Source organism: Pinus tabuliformis, chromosome 4_2 (assembly GCF_031772625.1).
Source record: "Pinus tabuliformis cultivar Carrire ecotype Pingquan chromosome 4_2, CPIR1, whole genome shotgun sequence".
Lineage (NCBI taxonomy): Eukaryota > Viridiplantae > Streptophyta > Pinopsida > Pinales > Pinaceae > Pinus > Pinus tabuliformis.
This window is the reverse complement of record NC_142304.1, coordinates 1,183,009,891-1,183,015,660: the sequence shown is the minus strand read 5'-3', so window position 1 is coordinate 1,183,015,660 and position 5,770 is coordinate 1,183,009,891. Positions and strand designations below refer to the sequence as shown.

The following is a 5,770-nucleotide window of genomic DNA, read 5'->3' as shown; positions in this document are numbered from 1 at the left end:
AAGATGAAGATGTAACAAAAATGGTGATTGTTGTTAAATGTGAAGTGGAATTGAATTTTTCTGCGTCACTTTGCTGTCCTCAGCCGAGCGCTGCTTACGCCGAAAGTTATGGCTGTTTGCAGCCGAACCTACTACACATAAATTTTACATCTAGCTAATTCTTATTCTTATTCTTATCAGCTCTATGCTCATCTATAAAGCAAGCCATGTGGTCATCTATAAAGCAAGCCCAAGGCCAGGCCTTTCAGTAATGAAAAACTTATATTGTGTGTTCTCCATTCTTATTTGTGACCTCTGTCTTGTTCTCCATTTGTCTGTGCTCTCTGCTGTGTCTCTCTGTGCTTCTACCTCTGATCCCATCAACTGTTATCAGAGCTAACATAACGGCTGTGAGGGATCGAACCCTGTCCACAAAACTTTCTGTCTGCTGGCTTCCACGGAGCTAACAAATGGGCTGTGAGGGATCGAACCCTGTCCACAAAATTTTCTGTCTGCTGGCTTCCACAAAGGCTAGTATTCTTCTAATTTCACCCACCTGTAAGGCACAGTTGACACCCCTCTTTCCAATTCAGGGAAGGGATGTACCTCTGGTCTCGCATGTCGCTGTCTACAAATTTGGTGTGATTCTGTCCTGGAAACTTTTCCATCACTGGGAACAAAAGCTTGCAATATTTTTTCGGCAACGAGGGCGCCATAGTCCACCATATGTCAGAGGCTATTCGCGATGGCTCTTGGCCAAGCATTGGGAATTAGGGACCGCAGACGACTGTGAAGAGCTTGTTAGAAATTAATGGAGAATAGGTTACTTAGTTATGATTTGCTCTTTATTTGACATTCAGTTCCTATTAATTAGGAATCTGTTTTTGCCTATGTATCTATTTAATTCCTGATGATTAATGAATAATACTGAGCCAATGCATTTGCTGGTGGGAGCTCCTGATGATCTGCACCTGTGAGCTCCCGTGTGCTTGATCCAAACTTCTGTCTTCTGCATTTCTTATCATGGTATCAGAGCTAGATCTGAACCTGTGTTGTGAGGAGGTGCATCTGGATGTTAAACCTATGTAACAGCTGCTTGTTAGGAGGAGAGGACGTGGATCGAACCGGTGACCGACACCTTAAGCTACAAGACTAAGAGACCTGTACGCTGATTTGAAAGAGGGCGACTGAGGCCAAATCGTCGATTGGATTGGAGGCTAAATGCGCCGATATTCGCGAGACTGTAGTGTATAAGAGCGACGACTGTGTGTTTTGAAAAATTGCTGTTGGCGGTGACTGTCTCCGTGATTGAGGAGATCTGGCGTGTAGGAGGCCGTGGATGAGGCCGAATTTTTTTATTGTACTGATCGGAGGAGTGTGTTGGCAGTTGATTCGTAGCTGGAGAGCTGCCGAGGAGCCACGAGGAGGCCAGATTTAGCTGAGCGTCCAGGTTAAAAAATTGCTCCGTGTTTCTCTCTTGTGGTGGGCAGCGAATCAGGCCCAAAGCCTGCGGTTTCAGTGAATCTGTGGTGCTCACGCGCAATGGCTGATGCTGCTACAACATTAAATTTGAGTGAGTCTTTTGAATAGGGATACTGCCAAGGGTGTGACTCGAATGCTGTAGAGATCCAGTGACTAAGAGGTGATTGGCTGGTTCACTCATTGATAAATAAATAATCCAACTCTGCTGCTCGTAGCTGGATTTGATGGCTTCTCTGCTTCTCCATGTAAGATAAACGCCAAATTTCCCATCTCTCATTGCAGGAGGATTTGATCCAGCTGTTCTGAGATGAAATTCGATCCGCAGCGATTAAAATTTACAATTGCTCATCAGAGGGATCGTTCGGGTTGCGCATCAGAGGGGTTGTGAAATAAGAAAATTGTGTGGAGGCAGCGTGGTGCAGCAGATCCGTGTTGGCAGCTGGTCCAAGCTGGTGCCTGCACAGAAATGAATATCCTTCCGCTTCGGGAGGAAGAAGTCGCTTAGATTGCCAGGAGGCCTCGGGAGTTGTTGCTGTCGCGTGATTGAGAATTGTGAAGTGGATCGCTGCTCCATGCAAAGAGAGGCGGTCGGGACTGTCGAGGAGGTCGGAGGGCACTGTAAAAGAGGTCGGGACTGTTGAGGAGGCCGCAGGAAGCCGGAACTGCCGAGGAAGACGCCGCTGCGTGATAGAGTGGACTCACTGTTGCGAGTCAGCCAGAGGAGTTGCTGCTGAGGATCTGTTTTTTTTTTAAGTTGCCGGAGTAACCTGTTTTTTTTTCAAGATGAATTCTCATATGACAGATTATTTAAATGAAAGCAGCAAATTGGATGGTTCCAATTACATAAATTGGAAATTTAAGCTTCAGACTTTGCTTGAAGGTCAGAATACCTACAGCATTGTCATCGGTGATGAAGGTAAGCCAACTGTTGCAAATGGTGGAACGAATGCAGCAACTCAAGAATGGGAGAAAAGGGAGCTGAAGGCAAAGGTCCTACTAAAATTGTGAGTTAAAGATTGCATCATCCCTCATATTCGGGATTGCAAGACAACGAATGAGATTTGGACAACTCTCAAAGACATGTATGAAATCAAGAACACCAGCCGAACCTTGTTCCTCAGGAAGAAGATCCTCTCAATCAAGATGGAGGAGAATGAGTTTGTTTCGTCATTCTTATCTTGGATAAAGGAAGTTAAAGATAAACTATCTGATATCGGTCAAACCGTGGCAAATGATGATCTGGTGACAATCACCATGAACGGTATGACAGATGACTATCAGATGTTTATAACTGGATTGAATGCAAGAGAAAAGCCTCCAAGTTTTGAAGAGCTTACTGGAATTTTGCTACATGAAGAGGAAAGGAGGTCGTCTCTCAAGCCTCAAGATCCAGATCTTGCATTGATAACAAAGTTCAAGCCAAAAGGGAGAGCGATGGCTGATCAGAGGAGGGGCAACACATCAGAAATGACACCACAAGGTATGACCTCGTATAGAAATGAATCTGCTCCTGAATGTTTTTATTGTGGTAAGATAGGCCATATTGCTAAATTTTGTCGCAAGAAGAAGGCAAATCAAGAGAGGTACAATCAGAAAAGGCATGCAAGTCATTTGGCAGATGTAGATGCAGATACAGACCCAGATCAGAATTTGGATGTTAAACTATTTATGGCCGAGGGTGACACTGCTACTGAGGAGGATGAATCAGATATTTGGATCGTGGATTCTGGAGCCTCCTCGAATATGTCACATAAAAAGCAATGGTTCAGAAATTTTAAAGAATCCAACACTAGAGTAAAAGTCTATCTTGGAGATAATAGTGGGTACGAGATCAAGGGACATGGAGATGTCCTTGTTACTCTGCCTGATGGTAAGATCAGGAATATATCTGATGTGTGGTATGTACCTGGCATTAAGAAGAACCTGATTTATGTGTCCAAGATTACAGATCAGGACCTCAAGGTAGAATTTTTTAAATCTTATTGCATTATTAAATATTTGTTGGATCAGATGAAGCCCATTGCTACAGGTATTCGCATAGGAGGACTCTACAAGTTGGATGTGAAAAGTACGCCTCAGCAAGCCTTGATGACGTCAAATAAGTCTGCTGAAAATCTGTTACGGGACAACAGGTATCCATCATCAATGGTACCTGCTGAGAAGGTAATTGGAGCGCTTCACACCTGAATGCTTCCGTTTCAATTGCTATCCCGGCCCCTAAACCCGAAGAAAATGAAGATCGACTCCGACACCATTCAAAGGGCTCGAGAGTGGATCCAAACAATAACAATGACTAAGAAAGCAGTGCTGGTGGGATGCAATTATCCAGGAACCAAGGCAGAGCTGAAGGGGTACGTGAATGATGTGAACAGAATGTACAAATGTCTCTTGGAGCGCTACGGGTTCGAGGAGGAGAACATAAGAGTACTCATAGACACCGATGACAGCTACCCTCAGCCCACAGGAGTCAACATCAGGAGGGCCTGGAAAACACTGGTCGAGAGCGCTCGGCCAGGAGACATAATCTTCTTTCACTACAGTGGCCATGACACTCACCTGCCTGCTGAAACAGGGGACCAAGATGATACCGGCTATGACGAATGCATTGTGCCCTGTGACATGAATATCATAACAGATGATGACTTTCGCGATTTTATTGATAAGGTCCCAAGGGACTGTTTGTGCACGATAGTTTCAGATTCCTATCATAGTGGGGGCTTGATTGAGAGGGCAAAGGAGCAAATTGGAGAGAGTACCAAAGATGGGGATGAGCAGCCTGAGCAGAAGAAACACAGTAGATTTGGCTTCAGAGACCTTTTATCTGAGAATGTCCATGATGCCTTTGAGTCTCGAGGTATTCATTTACCTTCCCATCATGAACACAAGGATAGACATGAATTTGATGAAGGAGAAACACAAGAGATAGAATACCGCGGGAGAGGACATGCTAAAAACCGCTCTCTTCCTCTGTCTACCTTGATAGAAATTCTAAATGAGAAAACTGGTCGACATGACATTGATGTTGGGAAAATTAGGCCAGCTCTTTTTGACATATTTGGAGATGATGCAAGCCCCAAGGTGAAGAAGTTTGTTAAGGTTCTTCTGACCAAACTACAATCTGGTGATAATGATGGTGGCCTCCTTGGGGCCATTGGAAATTTGGCTCAGCAATTTTTGAAGCAAAAGTTGGATGGAAGTGATGAGGGTTCTGAGTATGTAAAACCAGCATTGCAGGAGAAAGTTTCAAGTACCCAAGAAGTCTATGCTGGATTCGGCAACAGAGGGCTTCCAGATATGGGAATTTTGGTCAGTGGTTGTCAAACTGACCAGACTTCTGTTGATGCAAATCCCACAGGAACCACAATTCACTAAGCCACTAGGAAGACTGAAGTTTGATTTGTTTAGGGACATTTTAGGTGTGTTTAAAAATCCCTTTCTCCATTAAGGGGGATGTTAGAAATTAATGGAGAATAGGTTACATAGTTATGATTTGCTCTTTATTTGACATTCAATTCCTATTAATTAGGAATCTGTTTTTGCCTATGTATCTATTTAATTCCTGATGATTAATGAATAATACTGAGCGAATGCATTTGCTGGTGGGAGCTCCTAGTGATCTGCACCTGTGAGCTCCCATGTGTTTGATCCAAACTTCTGTCTTCTGCATTTCTTATTAGAGTTGGAATCAGATTGTTTATTAGAGAGTCGTTCATGATAATGAAGTGTTCGAGAGCTGTTCATTTGGAACGCGAAATGCGATAAGCCTTAAATTTTAGAGCTCGAGCACAAATGATCGGCACCTCGAGAGACATTTGGATTCCTTTAAGTTTTGCCGCAAGGGTTCTCTTAACTTTTATTAAGTGGAAAATGTCCCATTTTTTTTTATAAGTTTGGAATTTTAACAAAAAGCAAAGGAAAAATTAGAAGGAAAAGAGTTATAGTTCAATTTTTTTTAACTCTTGGATCTATCAAATTTTGAGGGGATCAAATTTTTTGAGGTGTAAATATCTTTTTTGAGTTAAAAATTGATGAAAGGTTTGCACTTCGAGAGATTTGATCCCTCTCGGCGCTTATAGATTCGGGGTTAAGATGGATCTAGGCGGGTTTCAATAGTGTGGCCATACAAAATTTGTTGAACATATAATCATTTTGAGTATGTTAAATATGTCTAATAATAATTTGGTCAATTTAACTTTAACTTTGCTTAGTTACCTAAGTTTTTTGAGATGAGAGAGACTTTTAGTAACTTGAATGATGAAATAAAAATTTAAAGTGCAAAGTGACAATGTAACAATGTTGAATGATAGAA

At 42.6% G+C, this 5,770-nt stretch overlaps 1 pseudogene; it reads left to right on the top strand.

Annotated features, from left to right (window-relative positions):
- Positions 1 to 3,750: 3,750 nt before the first annotated feature.
- LOC149173895 (metacaspase-4 pseudogene) lies at positions 3,751 to 4,833 on the top strand (annotated as a pseudogene).
- Positions 4,834 to 5,770: the final 937 nt, after the last annotated feature.